This window comes from Hirundo rustica, chromosome 2 (assembly GCF_015227805.2).
Source record: "Hirundo rustica isolate bHirRus1 chromosome 2, bHirRus1.pri.v3, whole genome shotgun sequence".
Classification (NCBI taxonomy): Eukaryota; Metazoa; Chordata; class Aves; order Passeriformes; family Hirundinidae; genus Hirundo; species Hirundo rustica.
Genome location: NC_053451.1, coordinates 2,664,959 through 2,682,916, shown reverse-complemented (window position 1 = coordinate 2,682,916; position 17,958 = coordinate 2,664,959). Strand labels below are relative to the sequence as shown.

Here is a 17,958-nt window from a genome sequence, read left to right as displayed (position 1 = left end):
CAAAAGAAAACAACAGCATTGCTTTATCTACATCAATTAAAAAAAAAAAACTTTCCTAATCTTACAGAAAGGACCTAATCCAGTGCTACATATTTCTTAGTTCTGAATCAAGTCCTCAATCATGAACACAAGGAAAACCAGCCAGTCCTTTATTGAGTGCACAGGGCCCTAGGCAGGCAAGGTTTGCATCCGTAAAAAGGAAACAGCAATAAAAATTCAGAAGGAAAAAGCACATTTCTCGGTTTTTGTCAGTAGAAATTCCCACAGATTCTGCATCTCCCAAGATGGGACAGATCTGTGCATCTGCACTGCACGGTGCTGAGGGAAGAGCGACTCCTGAGGAAAATCACTTGGCAAGAAGTGGCTGAGGCAAACCGCTCAGGAGCAAACTTAAGTGATATATTTATGCTTTCAGAACGAGCTTCTTGAAAACATGATTGCAGCCACTCTGAAATTATTGAACTCAATCCAAACTCATCAGTTTCATCTGCAAAACATCACCAGGCAATAAACCCACAGCCTGGTGGTAGTTTCCCCTCTCTAGATCTGCCCAGCAGGTCCAGCTTGCCCTCACAGGCATCACAACAGGACACGGGTGGCAATTAAATATTCAGTGCTCCCCACCACAGGCAGGTGCTGCAGCCATGGGGCAACTTGACATCATCAACATCAAATCTATGAAGTTAAGAATAATTTTTCAGCTCCTCTTCTTCATCCCACTTTCCCCATCTCCTTCAGGCTAGAACCACTACTTTTCCATGCTCAAACCTGTCTCACTAAGTCCTTACAAGGGAGGATTTCACACTGGTTACAGAAGGCTTCTGGTTGAGATGTGTGTTGTGCTGTTCTTTAATAGTAACTAAAATGCAAGAAACATATTTCCTTTCAAGTAGTAACCTGAAAAAAAACACCTTCCTCTTCCTGATAAAAGCTTCAAGGGCACTCATTTTCCCTGTGACTTCAGGAGAGTTGCACACCTTGATAGAGAGGAAACAATTATGCAGAACTTAGGAGATGCAATCCTGGCCTCTACACAAAAAAGACAGGGAGAAGCAATGGTATATTTTGGCACTGTACCTCCTAACACCACAAATTAATCTGGAAACTGGAGGAAAAAACAGCATTTCCCTACACTAAGACATAAGAAATGCATACAGAATGGGTTAGAAATTAATTGGAATGGGTTACAAATTCACTGTCCAATTTTTTTTTTTCATGGATTTGGACGTTAGTTAAAAAGTAAAAATGCAAAACTTCACTCAAGCACTTGATTCCTACATTAACTCACTACAACTTCTTTTAATCCTGGCAGATCCTTTAGAGTAACAAAATACAACACTTGGTCAGGTCCATTTTGTGAACCAATTCATGAAGTGATCCACGAAGATGTACTCAGTCAGACCCTCACTGGCAGGCATTTCTCAGTGACATGCTCGTTTGTTTTTCCACATACTATTAAAGTTAAATTAAAGCCAATACTTAACCCACAAATGCCTATAGCTATGTATTTATTAGATGGAAGAAGTTTATGAGTTTCTCACACAACTCATTTGCTCTTCTTGTACCAACTCCTCCTGCAAAACCGTGTGACCGTCACTCAGCTGATTCCTGCAAAAATCTCTGAGGCTGACCAGCCAGTTACCAGGGGTAACTCTTAAAAAGCTGAACAGTTTCATTGCTACTGATAATTCTTTCCAACAGAATGCCTTGGAAAGGATTCCTGGTTGTGTTGAGGCGACACAGAGGAGCTCTCATAAAGCAACTTTAAGTAAATAAATAAAGTGCTGTCTAACTGTCTCAGTGTCCTGCTTTGGTTCCCATCATGCAATTAACTTGATTTAAAGCTAGTGGTAATTCTAAAGGAGAATTTACTGGTATTAAGATGAGCAGCCATGACTTCTGACTCTGAAAATCAGTGATCTGGTCCTCCTGCACAACTATTTATGCCAATGCAGACCACCCCTAAAATGCCAAATCAGAATTTCCTTCTAGAGACTCCCTCCTGCCTGACTCTCTTGGCCTTCCCCATGCACAGCCACAAGAGAAAGCATTATCAGCTCCCTCCACGTGGATTTCCAGGGGGTAAAATGAAGTGGATGTGAAAACACAAAGCTCCCTCACTCTCCCTCTCATGGCATCAAACAGATGAATGGAGGCTTGGGTGGAATATGACACTTGTGCTACCAGAAACTGCTTCCAGATTTGGGACCGATGGTCCAGGGCTCACTAACAGCTTGTTTCACCAGGAGTGATGTCAGGGAAAGAAAAGAACCCTAAAACTAAAGTGATTCCTGAACACAGTCTGAAAGCTGCAGCATTTCCAGAAACACGTGGAGTAATAACTGCTACAGTGAACTGAATACAGCATAAATACCTCCCACAGGAATGAAAATAAGCAAACAAATCTTGTGCCAGGTAGAATCACTCTGAGATTCACCTCACTGCTGAAGAAATGAGGAAAGCCTGTTACGAGACACTGTTCTGTGACTTGTAATATTTAGAGAACCACCTACAAACAACTTCAGCAGTGGAATGCATTTCCAAATGTCTTCTTTACAAAGAAAATACAGAGCAATAGCCAATGTCAAAAGATATAAAATATTTTTTTCTTGAGCTAATTAACATTTACCATTAATATTTAAAAAAAAAAGCACAAAACCCTCACACCACTGTGTTGTCTTCTCTTGTTTGGCAACAAACTTTGAGTTCAGAAATACCCTGGTTAGCTATTTAAAAAATGCCAACAAATGGGAGGAACCAAACTTGCTATGCAACCCAGAAAAAAAAAAAAAAAAAAAAAAGGTGAATGTCTAATTGAAATGTGCCATATAATCCCAAGCAGCAAAGAAAATATTCTGTGGTAAAAAATCAGCCAGAACTTGGTTTTGGGGTGGGACAGAGTGGAGCCAGCGCAAAGCCTGATGTACATTTTTGGAATGGTGAACCCTTCCTGACAAAGCGGGCCTGCACCTGTATTTTCATCCACCTATGAATACAGATCTGAGTCTTCCCAAGTCTCGATTACCCCAGCAGTGGCAGCAGATAACCTCTGTGTCTTGGATTATTCTGGGGCTAGAACCAACATTTATAGGCATACAGGCAGAACTCAGGCAACGCCAAAGTCGCACCTCGATGCAATTTTAATTTCCAGCTAGGATCAGCTATCACACTGACTGCCAAAACCATGCTGAAACCAGCTAAGGAAGACCAAGAAACCTTTGGGAAGGGATAACAAATAAAAAAGACTCTCCAACAGTGAAGCCTGGTTTTAAGTAGCCTGATTTGCTGCTTGCTCAATAATAAAAGTCAAGCCTCCTGTGATTTTATGGTCCTGCATTTCCCCTCAAATATTTTAGTGAAGATGTTATCAACTGCTCAGAAGAAAATGATCTAAAAGCATCCAGGTTAACTTTGCAGCACTTACCCAACCCACATGCCAACAGCTTGGCACATTTAGCCAAAAACTCTTTCTCTAACCTGAGATTTCTGCCGCAGCCCGAAGCCAGGCTGCAGTCCTGAGAGAGGCACAGCCCTGTGAGGTCTGCACTTTCAACCCTCCTCGCCTGCACAATCACAAATATGACTTTGTGCAGAACACTCCAAATTTGGCAACTGTCATGTTCAATCTGTGATCAAATTGCTGACCGAAGGACTCCACAGGGGTGGGGGCAAGGGATGAACAAGCAAACAGAAACCAAAACTAATTAAAAAAACAGTTGCTGCAACACTGACCATAGGAATCTTCAGAAAAGACTGGAAAGATCAAGCCTCCTTATTTTCATTTAAATGTTGAGTAAAAACTTTCCAAAATTAAGAGATTTTTGTCACAAATATCAGATGAAAAGACAAAAAGCTAGCAAAATATGTTAAATTACCCTAGAGATTATTGTTTCTGCAGAACATAAAAGTTACCACCATCAATTCAGATGATTTGGCAAATTCTAATTTTATGGCAGCTTCCCGCAGTTTTTGAAGAGGAAGAATTTAATTTTCCTCCTCCCAGATTATACTTTTCTTATCAAACACACTCCCCAAGAGCACCTGAGGCCAGATTTAGATACCTCAGCTTTTCCTACAGCTGAAAAATAAGCAGCCAAAGCAGCAACCCCTCACTGCAGGTTTCCCTCCAAAGGCTGCCACGAAGGAGGAACTGCAGGACAGCAATTAGCAATGTGGGAATGCCTATAAATTAAAACATCAACTGCACTCTATGCCAAGTGGAAGTTCTCCAGTGGTCTTCCTCCTTTTGCTAAGCATGGAGCCTGCCTGTGGAAAAGGGACAACCATCCACCCATTCTCAGTGATGAACACAGGCAAAACAGATTTTTATTTCTTTTTTATTGCTTTGAAACATGAGCATTCTCTTGATATTGTTAAAGTGGCACAAAGCTCAATTTCCAAGTATGCAAAAACATATGACTGGTGGTGGGCTGGAATGCACTGTTTATCAAAGGGGCCTAATAAGGTTTCGGTTTTATTAGGCTATTTCCTGTAAGTCGATATGTGCCAGTTCTTTTCATTAAGACAAGGATATAAAAATTAAAAATGGATTAACCTAATGGGTTCCAAATTACTGTGTCGCCTTCGCTTCTTTGCATTCTTTTTTAAACAGCTCCAATTGGTCCTTTTCCAGTACCTCCTACAAAAAGCAAGAGACAGAAAGCTTCAGGATACCTGAATTAGAGCTTAGCTGAACTCACAGTCAAGGACAGATCCTACAGATCTTATTCCATTCCACCATTCCGGCATTAAATCTGATATCACTGAGGCAACGTGTTAAATATGCAAATGCAAAATGGGGGCTACTGTGTTGAAAGGGAGTTCAAATTCCCTTTAAAACCGAAGGGTTTTCCCCCCCTCTCAGAGGAAAAAAAATCCCAGAAACTACGGATGAGATTGAGTTACCTAAACTCTGCCAATCCCTGCCTTTTATCAGCCCAGAATAGAAGTGGGTCTCTTGTAGGATATGTCATATTTGTCAGTCCCACCGGGTGCCCAAACCTTGAGGCACATAAAATGGCACCACATGTTATGTCTAGCCAAAACTCAACAGCAAACATCACTCAAATCATTTTAGTAACTCCTAAAGCACTTCTCAGAAAGGTTTAACCACACTGCACATCTCTTTTTACTTCTAAATTCCCTTGGGGGGGAAAAAAAAAAAAATCCAGTATTCACTAGTTTTACAGAACTGAGCTCTCTGAAGGTCTGGTAGATTTGGAGTGTGACAAAGATCCCCCTTGGGAAGACTTTTAGCAGCTTAAAGGGGAAAATAAATGTTGACTCAGTGTCCAAGTTCAGTTAAGGTAAGCTGAGAAGTCCAAACCTACTATGGCACGCTCAGTTTCCAGAATTCTAGACACCAAAAAGTGTCACAGAAAAGACTCTTGGGCACGCAAAACACCCACAACTAAAAGTTCCAAGGTTCCCACAAATTTTACTGCTGTTCAAACATATTCAAGGTCCTGGAATCAACAAAATCCTCAGTAAATGATCAATATCCCTTTGGAGGACAGAAATTTTTGAGACAGGGACCAGAGCATAAGTCCAGGAAATGACTGTTCATTTGTTTAAAAGGCTATGATATCCCCCAAGTGAACCAACTGGCAGCCTGCCACAGCTCAGAAAAAAAATTTTGATTTTAAGGAACTCCTTGCAAGGGGCATAGAAAAACAAAAATAAAGAGAGTTGAGTTGGGCTTGAGTTTTGGTTTTCTAAGTTGAAAGCACAGAAGTCAAGAATCATAAAGCAATTCTGAGAATCCTGAAGCACTACATTTGGAAAACCACATACTCAAGTGTGCCCCGATAATTTTGTCAAGCTTTTCTTCCCTACCTCCATGAATAAAGATCTCCAGCTTGGGTCCTTACATGGCTGCCCCAGAGAGAAAATAAACCCACAGAGCAAATGACTCAACACCATGGTGCAAACTGCGGGAGTAAAATGCCAATAGTTTAAGAAATCTCCTCAAATGTCATGCTGAGAAAACCAAGACGCTGAACCCATTTTTATTTTCCAATACAGTGATGTCACCAACATGATATTTTCATTGTTTGCCAGGTTAACAGAATTTATGGAGGTAATTAATGCAGAACATGTGTGCTGAGCTATCCGTATGAAAAATGGAATTGCCCCGACTTCATTTGCTGCCTTTGCAACCAAAACCCCACTAACATCTTTTTTCACTATTTCCATATGTGAGAAACACAAATATTTATAACAAAGGTAAATGACTAAATGACTGTTCTATTCCCATCTACCCACCAGACACTTTCATATTCAAGTCTTCTGCTTATTCTTTGCTTCCAGCACCTTACCACAAAGGGCTCGGGTTTCCATTCTACTCCACAAACTAAGCATGCTCCTCACGCCTCTTCTCCAGTGTTCCTTTCCTTGGTTTACATGGAAAACTTCTGTTTTAATTTCTTAAACGCCCTCTGTCTAGCTCTAGCCCATCTTTCAGGAGAAGCAATGCCATTAAACGTTCAATTCCTCTCTTTTGTCTTTTCTTCTGGGCATCCACAGGGTCAAAGCATACCCCCCTCTGGTAAACAGCTTTTTGTAAAAAAGAGGACTGGGCACGCAGCCCTTAAAATCAGAAAAAGATGATCTTTGCCTTCTGTTCTTTCTGGCTGAATGTTGATTTCTGGAAGGGAAGGGACAGAAAAAATGGCACAGGCCATGAGAGGAAGGGTGGGCAGGTGGGCTGGGAATAAAGAACCGGATGAGCTTTCCCGACAGCTGGGTTTTCTTTGGAGAGTTTGGGTGAGCACAGAACATTTTCCACAGCTGGAACCACGTACTCCAGGAACGCTCAACACTCAAGCATTGCTAGGACATTTGTTGTCTGAGGTAAATCAGGGGGGAAAAATGTTTTTGCAGGGTAAGGTCATCACCGTCTCAGAACCTGTCTCAAGATAAAGGCCTCAAGTGAGTTTTGTCCGTGAACATTAAGGCTGGGCAGACATTACTTGCCTTGTTTTTCTTTTTCCTTTTTCTTTTTTAAGGAACGCACTGTCACAGCAAGATTAAATAGAATGGTAATAATGCCTCTACCCTTTCTTAACTGCAGCCTCTGTGGAAATTCACCACTGGTAAATCAGAGTCACGAAGCTTTCAAATGTAAACAAAGCTCAGACTTTCAGGGAGGCATGGAATTTCTTAATTTGTGCTTTGTTCACTGCTAGGATCCCTGTCAGGGCTGAATTCTGGCTTCCTAACGTTGTCAGTAATCAGAGGAAGTTTGGATTTTTTTTAATATTCAGATCCAATTTTCTTCATCTCTGCCTACTTATTCTCTTCCTTTAATCCTTTTCAGCCCCTCCAAAATGGATCTCTCAAAAAGCCCTGCCTCTTAAAAAAAATCAAGAACAAACAAACCCCCTCTAGCTACCTTCTGACTTCCCAGCAACTAAATTAAGCAATCCCATGTCACTTGTTGTTATTTGTTACTGCACAAAGTTTGTGGGAAGCCTACCACAGACCAAAATATATTTTAGTATTTTAATTGTAATTTATTTAAAGAGTAACTTGTCATTCTAGATTTTCTACAAGCCCTTCCATACCTAGGCACCAGTTTAAAAAAGTTTCAGATTTTAATTACTGTCCTCTTATGTAAGGCAGCTATACTATAGCAGGTTTAATTATTGTTTAAAAAGAAGGGGGAAAAAAAAAAAAAAAGCCACGCAAATCTTTCTATCCAAATATAGATATAAAAACATTATGAGAAAGCAGCTGGAAATAAACAAAAAGCACCATTCCCACACCATATTACACTAAACTGCACTGACTGAACCTTAACATTCAACCTATTGTTCTCTTAATTGCTAGCAAGTTTCAACCACTGTTCGTTTGGTCTGCTATTCTTCTTTCATCAATATTTTTCCAGTAGGCTAATGGGATTTTCCTCCATATTTTGCCTGAAACAGCAGGACATGGTAGTTAAATGAACAAAAAGAAAAAAAAGAAAAAAAAGAAAAAAAAAAAAAAAAAAAAAAAAAAAAAAAAGAGCGGTACAAACGTTTCTGCTTACAATGTGTCTGATTTAATAACATCTCTGCAAATGTAAGGCTTTATGTGCTGGGGTTTCACTCTGGCTCCCCGTCACTCTCGCAGACTGGAACTTTTCTGTCACCATCCCAAGGCTTCTTTCAGGCGGGATTATCTTTATTTCTACATCTTTATTTCTTTCATTCATTCGCTGCAGAAATTTGAAAGGAACTTTCAGTTTAAGGGACTGAATTTTAATCTTGCATCTGTTTCACACTGCAAAATGAGAACTCGAGATTGGATTTAGCAAGCGCCTAAGAAACTAAAAAAACACAAGACTACTGCTGGGGAATACAATCCTAAGCCCACAAATTGCTACCACACTCTGTTTCCAAAATTACACTCCTGGGAGTTCATATCTAATCTTCTGAATTAACCTATTTTTGTTTAAAAGTTTAAAGTTTTAGTTCTTCTTTAGAACAGTTTAAATATGGGTTTGTTTGTTCTGTTTTTTGGCCTTTTTTTTTAAGGTACTACTATAAAGTGTTTACAGAAATAAGGGTTACCCCACTGTGGTGAATTTTTAGGAAAAAAGATCATTTAAGTAGTCAAAATCACTTTTATAGTAGTAAACAAAAAATTCTTCACTCTGTCATTTCTTCCGGCCAGTTTTTTCCTCCTCATAAATATATTTTCAGCAATGCTTCAACCAATCTAACAATGCAAAAGAAAATAAATATTTCATTTCAGAAAAAGCACTCTGGATGTTGGAATTAAATTTTAGAAAGGCAGGCAAAGCCCTCTGCCCCACCTCTGGAGATTCATCTAACAACTCTGGAAACATCCAATTTTGCATCTTAGGGTAAAAAATTACCTTCTGGGTTTCAGTAGCCGCTCCACTGAGCAGAGCTTTGAATTTCACCACAAGTAAAGGCATGATTATTGCTCCAGCTACTTATTTATATTTTCTTTCACAGAAAAAAAATCAAAGAGCAGCTACAAAGCTACACGAGTTACAGGTATCTTATGGCACTAACTCAGGCTCTGTATAAAACTCCACAAACAGGACTGTGGTATTTGGTAACAGCTCTGTAGTGACCCTCACTGGTGATAAAATCCAGAGCTCTGAAAACGAGAAAACGAACACCTGCATCTGTATTTCTAAACTTTCATCAAGTGGGGATTACAAGAACAAGAGCAATTACAGACATTTTCCTAAAGGAAAACCCCCAAGTTCTCCAACAGAATCAAAAAGAAAGTATACTAATAGCAATTTACCTAACTCCAGCAGAGAATAATTTAAAAAAAAAAAAAAAAAAAATTAAAACTAATTTGTACATCCTCCCAGATGGGAATGAAAAATTTCAGTTCAGTCAGAACACACTCCTGATCTGCAAAGCTTTTGTGTAAACAACTGTAAACTTGGTGTGCCTATTATCTGTCTCATGCTTGCCCATCTGGTGGTGCCTTTTTGCTGAAGCTGAGGGTACAGAAGAGTTCTGACCCATTTCTCTGCCCTGAGTGCTTCGCTGGGCAGCAAATACGTTGTGTTCAAATTAATTGCTGTGTCCAATTTGCACATTTCTGTGTTTCAAACACCTGCTTTAAGTTTGCTATAGCCAACGGAGAGGAGGGTTTTTTTCTTTTTAATACACTACGCTGAAATAGCAGTAAGTCAAGAAAAAGCCCAGTGACAAACAGTAAAGAAAATAACTTATTCCACATGTTACAGTCTGCTGTCAAAAATGTTGTCAGAAAATTATGCATTCACCCAACTTCTCCTGGTTTTCAAACCATCATGGTGTGAATTTTAAAACAAGTTCATTATTTGTCTAATCGTACAGATTAGGATTAAGCACAGAAGCTTTGAATAAGACACAGCTGTATGAAAAACAATCCTCCAGCCCCCCATGACTCTGAGCTTTCTGAAACTAAATTTTAAAAGGTATCACATTCAGACTTCTGGACCTACTTTTAACTTCTTCTGCAGATGAACACTCAATTGTAAGCCAGCAGCAGGAATAGTGTCATTGGAAATGAAGACTTACCCTGACCTAATGATACACGACATAGAGCAAAGTAAGATTTGTAAAAAGCGTTTCCCTCTGCAGATGCTATTGAGAAGTTCCCAGTATTGTCAGCCTTTCCCAAAATCACAGGCAAGACTTGGGCAAGAATTTTCTTCCATGTGCAAGCAGCACATTTTTCAAAACCACACCAAGAGCTGTCACTACTACAAAGGCACAGCAAATTGTCTTTAGCAATTTTAAGTGTTAACAGAGACCAGCTCAGATTTAAAAAATGGTGCATTTAACTCAGTGGTTCTGCAAAGTTCTGAGGTGGTAATCAGTGCTCGAAAGATGAAACTGCAGCCCCAAATCCAATACAGACTGAAAAGAGAGGCTGATTGGAACCTTCTTACTGTAAACCCAAAACAGGCGCTGTTTGAAGCCAAGTACTGTAAGCAGATTTCCCATATTGATCTTTTGGTAGCTGTGTTCACAAGAAATTAATTTTATGCTAGATTGAGAGGTTTCAAAAAGTTTCCTGTCTGCACAGTCAAAATATTATTGAAGCAATTCAGGTTGTCAGTAAAAGCTTAAACAAATTTGCTGATAATCCTGTTAATGACCTAGGTCAAGTGTTAACTGTTGTGGGTTATAAAACAGTGAAATTAAGGTGGCTGGTACCCTCAGGCAGGCCATATAGTTACAGAAGAGACTGAGGAGAAATTATTAAATTTAAAAAGGACAGAACTCATTTGATTTCTCGATACCACCGGAATTATTCAGAAAGAGAACTGCATCCTTCTAAGAAAAAAGAAACACAATTCTCACCAAGCAGAGAATATCCAACAGAGCGGAACAGGAGAACCCGCGGTTTCTGTGCACCTACGGGGCTCAGTCTGCAAACTCCGAACTGGAAAACTTGGATGTTAAATCTTCCTGACATTTGGTTGCCCCACAGAAAACAGCACACACCTTTTACCAGTAAACACAGATAAATCTGAGCTTCAGAGAACCTCCTTGAGATCCTGTGATTCTGTAGGGGAAATGCAGGCAGATTTCTCTCGGCAGAGAGTTTAAAAACAAACTTGGAGAAAAGTTTTACTTCAGATCCAGAAAAAAAAAACATAAATAAAACTTCTCTGGGATGAAGCAAATTAAGAAAATCTCAAGCTCTCCAAGAAAAAGAAAAAAAGGAATGTATTGAGCACCACAAAGTGCAGTAAGCCAGCAGTTTGTCTTCAGCCCCTCCTTTCATCCTTTTCTCCCTTCATCCCATCCACTTCCACTGTAGTATTACCATCAACAGTCATCAGTTTTAATATTAATTGCAAATGTTAAGTGAAGTTGGATTTAAAACAAGAAAAAATAATTATTTCAAGTCAAATAAATTTAGGAGCTATTTCTCTGATAGCTCTGCCCACACTCTTGTTACGTGCCCACTGCAACATTTCCATCCCCTAGAAAGTTAGACTAAGCTGTACAAACACACCAAAAATTAGTTCCATCCGTTGTTAAAACAATTTATGGGGAGAATTTCAACAGTAGCTTCAATATAAAATGTAAGAAAAAAGGTAGATATTTTTTATCTACATGCCTACATTAACAAATGCTGTCCAAAAAAGATCTTTTTTTTATTCTCAGTGGTGGAAAAAGAAAACTTTTCTAAATACTCCAGAGAAATGTAGAAACATCTACCTCTAGTTTTGGGAGGAAATTTATGGGAACAACAGCAGAAATGTAAATTAAGTGGTCAGAAAAAGATTATTTGATAGGGAAAAACATCATCTTCTGACATGATTTAAAGCTGCATGCTAACACTTGTTCTTCGAATTAGTAGATCAGCAAATTAGAAGAATTAAGATTTCTAAACTCACAAGATTAATCTATACAGCGTAAAAAAAAAAAAAAAAAAAAAAAAAATTACGGAACTTTCCTTAAGGGAGGTTTAAAAAAAATTTAGAAGCCCTTTAGAGCTGATCTCTTTTTTTTTAAAGAGACTGAAGAAACTGTCAGTATCCCTGTTTTTGAAAAGCATAGCAAAATACACACTAAAAAAAAAAAAAAAAAAAAAAAAGCCACTCAAAAGCAGGTCACTCTCCAGTAACCGCATTTTTACTGTTGTTTTCACTACCAATTTTGTAAATATTGCTCATCTTGTACAAGATCGTGAAGCTGAGAAGAGAGAAGGGAGGCAGCACTTGCTGAAAGCTGACTTGGACAAGTGTACTTAGCATGCATTCCATATGATACCCATATTTTCCCTCCTTTCTCCATTCTCAGCGCCAGCGACTCGAAACAAAGACACAAAAAGTGGGGGTTTTTTGCAAACTGGAATGCTCCAATATCTTTCTGGCATAGTCCCTCTCAGTTTGCAGAACGTGTCTGCCTGCCACTGCCATGGAGGCAGAGCTGCTCCGCTGACTGACAGAGCCACAACCATTCCCTAAGAGCTCTTAATAAGGCAACAGTAACCCCTGATCACACTCTTGCTTTTATTGCTGAAAATGATTTTTCAGAGATGACAACATTTACAAAATAGCTTCTATCTGGAGGTTCAAAAGTGATTGTTGAAAGCACACTCATTTAGAAAAAAAAAAATCTATAAAGCACTGCATACAAAACAAATTTACATGAAGCATACAAACAGATGACATACTGCTCTTCTTGTATAATGGTACTGTAATTATTTCCTAGCAATGAAACCAACTGATTAAAGATTACCCAGGAGTTATAAAGTTTGCATCTTTCTTTCTTTATTTTTTACTCTATTTTTTTTTCTTCTAGAAATCATTTAAAGTTATCTCACTGCCTTATTGCACAAGCATCCAGAATAATAATAATAAAAGGACATCAGCATTATTTGTAAGGGAGGAATAATTGCTCTGGCAGGTTTCAGAGCTTCTCTACACAACCATCCAACTCAAGCAGGTGCGAGTTATACACAGTTGTTGGGTGCTAGAAGTTCTTCACAACCTTTGCCCTCTAGATTTTATCCCTAAAGATAATTACACTGGACATCCTGGTCATACGGAGTGCCTTCAATGTGCAAGCAAGCAGAAGCTCCGGGTTTTTTTTGTTTGTGTTGTTTGTTTGTTTGCTTGTTTGTTTTTTAAATAGGGAAAGAACAGGGGTCTTTTAGGGTTTTTTTTTGCCAAGTATTTCAATCACTTTCTCGGTGTCTGGTTGTCACTATTTTTTTTCCCCCCTGAAACCTAGCATGGGTTTTCAGCAAATGTCATCTTAAAAATTCACACAGCAAAAGAAAATAAACAACTCACTCTTTATTTACAGAAAATTACACACATTCACATACACACACACACAACTTTAACACATTGTTATACATCCGATACAAACAACACGATCCGGTACGAATCCGCTAGGGAAAGCAGGAGGAGGCTTTACAGGGGGAACATGCTTCTTTCGCGTATTAATTAAAAGTTCTGAAAGACAGGACGACTAAGACAACCCTGCGGATGGGAAAGGGATCGGAGTTATCAGCGGGCTGAGGGCGGCGGTGGCACCGGGGAGAGAGGCTGCTCGCCCCGGGCACCTGCCGAGGCTGCGGGTCCCCGGCGCTGCCCCTTCCCTTCCCCGCCGGTGCCACCGCGCCCCGGGGCTGCGGCTGCCGGTGCCCATCACTGCCGGAGAGCCGCGGTGGCACGGGCTGCGCTGCCATCGCCAACTTTGATCGGGGGAGGGTAGGGCGGCTGCCCGCCCAGTCCGTCCATCCATCCATCCATCCATCCATCCATCCATCCATCCATCCATCCATCCATCCATCCATCCATCCATCCATCCATCCATCCATCCATCCATCCCCCGCACGGCGATAAGCGCCAGGGCGAGCCCCGCGCTCCCGGGCGAGGAGCCGCTGCCGCACGGGACCACCTTAAGGGGGAGCAGGGTGGAGGACGAATAACGGGAGGGGAAAAAAAATAATAAAAAGGAGGAGAATGAGAATGAGAAAAATAAGTAGAGAAAGGGGGGAATAGCGGAAAGTAAGAACGATGAAGAAAAGGGTCACCCGGCCGTGCCGCGGCTCACCTTCGTTGCCGGGGCGGGCGCTCAGACGGCCGGCAGCGCCGAGCGCGGCGCGGAGCAGCAGCAGCAGCAGCAGCGGCAGCGGCGGCGGCGGTGGCGGCAGGCGGCAGCGGCGGTCCATGTCGGCGGGGCAGAGCGCAGGCACAGCCGCATGTCTCCGCGCCGCATGCCACCGCTCCGCGCCCGCTCCGCGCCGCCGCCGCCGGCCCCGGCGCCGGGACCATGCCCCGCGCCCGCCTCCGCGCTGCGCCCGGGAGGGGCCGCCCCCGCCCGGCCCCGCCGCCGCCGCCGCCGCCGCCACCGCCCCGCCCCGCACCCCGCCCACCGCCCCGCACCGCCCTGCCCGCCACGGCCGCCGAGCGCCGAGCCTGCCCCCGGCCCCGGGAGATGCCCCGGCCCCAGCCCCGGGAGATGCCCCGAGCCCAACCCCAGCTCCGGGAGACACTCCGAACCTAGCCCCGGGAGATGCCCCGGAGTCCGCCCCCCGCCCTAGGAGATACCCTGAGCCCAGCCTCGAGAGATGCCCTGGAGCCCGACCCCAGCCCCTGGAGGTACTCCGAGCCCAGCCCCGGGAGATGCCCCGGGGTCTGCCCCCAGCCACGGAAGATGCCCCGGAGCCCGGCCCCAGCCTCAGGAGCGGGGGCTCTGCAATAGGGGGTGACACGAGTCACGTAACTCGGGAGCCTCGGGTGGGTGTTGCAGCCAGCTACGATCCCATCGTGTCCAATTACCGAGCTCTCCCGGGCGGAATGCGGCGGCAGAGCAGAAGTAAAACCTCGGGAGTTTGAGACTGCAGCCGTAGCTGGCTTGCAAGGAGAAACGCCAATTGCATCGTTCATGGCTTGGCTGCCCGCGGTGACTCTGGTGCAGCCTGCACCACAACTCCGGCCCCAGGAACAGGCTGACTTTGCCATCACCGAACCAAACTGGGGCAGGGGCCTCCGCCCAAGAGCTGCTCTCCGTAGGAGTGTGTAGCTCTACTCCAGAAGTTGCCACGTAAAAGGAGTATTTTTTAGAAGCGTTCTCTTCGTGCTTGCACCTTTCCTTCAGTCCTTGCAGCCCTTCAGAGGCCCCAGAGTACCTGTCAGAACACAGAGCAGAGAAACAGGCGTGCGATGCTGCTATTCCACTGCTCTCAGGGGGAATCCCTGCACAGCAGCGCTCCCCAAGCCTCCCCTTCTGTAGATCATTTTTTCCAGAATACGGACAACTTCCTTCCCAAGTGAATCGTCTCAGGTCTCCAGAGCCACCCAGCGTGGTTCTGTGAAAAATGGGGAAATATCTGAATAATACTGAGGTCAAATAAATATTTCACTCCAAACCAAAGTTATGCATCCTCATGGTGCAGAGTCGAGCTCTGAATGCATGTGCTGTCTGCACACACAGCAAGCAACAGGATGGGAGGAGAGGAGCCTTTGGCAACAGATGTGGCGCTACGTGGCAGAATTAACATCAAAAATCTTTGATGGCAGAGAAACCAATCCCCAGTGTTTCTCCAACCAGTGTGGTAAACATCTGAACAACCTCCTTCTTCGTCGTCCCGTGTGTCCTTGTGTCCTCAGGGTCGCCAGTGCCAGCAGGACAGCTGGGAACTGCTGCCTGCAGCCCCTGAGCTCCAGGTTTATCAAACAAAGCAGAATCACCAGCTTGCTTCAGCAGTGATGCAGCTTCCCTGTCCCCAGCAGCACAAGAGGAGGTGCTGGACTGGCTGCAAGCCAGGACCCGTGCCAAGGTCTCTCCTGCACAGTATTGGCACTCCCCAAACATCTGGTTTAACTCTGCCAGGTGTGTGCTGCACTGATGGGGTTGGGAATGTGTGGAAGCCAAAGCAAAAGAGAGACAAGGCTGTGAGAAGGCATCTCAGACAGGTTCCTGTTCCAGGAAAGCACAGGGGAGGACATAAGCACCAAAAATTAGCATGATAATAATCTCCTTTGCTGCTTCCAGGCTTGATTATTCAATCAACCAAATTAAAGAATCATCAAATTTAATACCATTTGTTTCATGTGTCTAACCCTTCCTTTCACTCACATTTACCATCTACCCCCATTTCCTCTGTGGTCAGACTTCCAAAAGGTGGAAAAAATGGCCAGAGCTCTTGAGCAGGAAACCTCCAAGGGCAAAGGGAGGAGTGGGGTGATCTGGTCATGCGGTTGACTATGGATGGCCCAGAGAAAAACATCTCCTGTCCTCCTTTGTCCTTCTCAAGTCTCATTTCACCACAGCTTTCCATTCATCGGGCAAAGATGCTTTTCCACAGCAAAAAGGCCAGAAATTCATATTCCTGAAAATACAGCTTTCCCTAGTAATAAAAACTATTTTGCTTTAGTTTGAAGGGGGGGGTTGCCAACACTTTCCTCAGCTTTTTAAGAATATGCAACTGTTTTTATTGTGTTCTGTCATACAACAGAGGTACGTCTTCAAAACCCTACTAAAGTTCTCAGGACTACTAGTTCTGGTCTCTCTGAAGCCACATCTTGCTTTCATGATTTCAGGTCAATATATCTATTTTTTTTTAAGGTGTGAGAAAAAGGTGAAAGAAAAAGGGTAAAGAAAAAGGGTGAAGAAAGATAACAAATCTGGGGTTGGGGAGCGGGGAAGAACAAAGACAAGAGTCAACCTAAAACCTAACAAAATTCTGGTTTCAGTTAGAGGAAAAAATATTTCCAAAGAAGAGAGTTTTTGAGGTTACTCACAGCAATCACATTCTGAGTTTGCAAATATCCCAGCACCAGTGGAGTCATCTTATGAAAGAAAAAAAAAGGATATTAAGCAGCACAATCCATATAATGCAAATTCTTAGTATCAAACTTTTAAGAAAGAAGGCCTCTCAAATGAACAAATGAAGAGCAAAAATACTTGGAAAAATTTGAAATAAAGGATGCATTTTTAAAAAACTTCACTTCAAAAAAAAAAAAAAAAAAACCCAATCTGGGAAAATTCTCAGCAGGAAAGGAAGATTAAATTCATTACAAATTTCTCACTAGGCTTTTTGCTCTGTGACGCACGTTGTGTTAGTTTTGTGCAAATTGCATGTTTACTCTATTAAGAGTAATTCTCTGTGAGCTTAAAGGGCACCTTTGAAGAAAGAAAATAGCCTCTAGTGGCATTTCTACATAACCAGAGTGCACATGGTAATATCTTTGCCCTAGCATCCATAAAATCCTTCTGGAGAAACACATAACTATGATTTATGATTTTCTGCCAAGCCTGGGCTTTAATTTCTTTAATATATTGGAGATCAAAATCCTTACTAAACACAAATTTTATCTCTTACATTTTTCTTTTGTAAACAGGGAGGTGACACATTCTGTGATTGTATAATGGAAAAAAGAAATCATAACACATGGGCGGAATGCTCCGGATCCCACGTTTGCATACTAAATAGGAAAACAACTTTCCGCCTAATGAAAAAATGCTGCAGATTATTAGGAATAGCCACAGAAGTAATCAATCAATTTATCCAATGGACTGGGCCACAGCCTGCTTCCAAGAAGCTTTTTAATGTTTATGGCTCTTGAGTGGCGTCGTTTAATTAATTGAATGACACGAAACTTCTAATCTTAGAGATTTAAAGTATTTTTCGTAAAAACAAACAAAAAGGATTAATGACAGGTTCACTACTCATAAAGAAAGGTGGCTGGACAATCCCCCATTTATTCAGGGAGGAGGCAGAACAATGGTGCCCAAGCGATGCCTCGCCTGTGCCTCTGTGGGATTGCTGGGAGGCGTGAGAACGTTTCCCCCTCAATTTCTGGGATTTATTTGTGCAGGTTCTTGTCTGGGATGTGGATACAACTCCCTTCACACAGACCTGCAGTGACAGAAATTTTCCATATAAATCATAACAGGGACAGATTTTTAAAATCATTCAGTAGTCAGTTAGGCCTCCAAAAAACCACCTCAGTATATATCA

The 17,958-nt window shown here is 42.3% G+C and overlaps 1 protein-coding gene across 1 annotated transcript in view; it reads right to left on the bottom strand.

The window, feature by feature from the left end:
* Positions 1-14,085, bottom strand: part of EPHA3 (EPH receptor A3) — a 177,079-nt gene extending 162,994 nt beyond the window's left edge. Inside the window, exon 1 of the mRNA XM_040054900.2 lies at positions 14,046-14,085. The gene's annotated coding sequence lies outside the window, so the exon portion shown is untranslated. The remainder of the gene's footprint in view (positions 1-14,045) is intronic.
* Between the last annotated feature and the right edge of the window lie 3,873 nt (positions 14,086-17,958).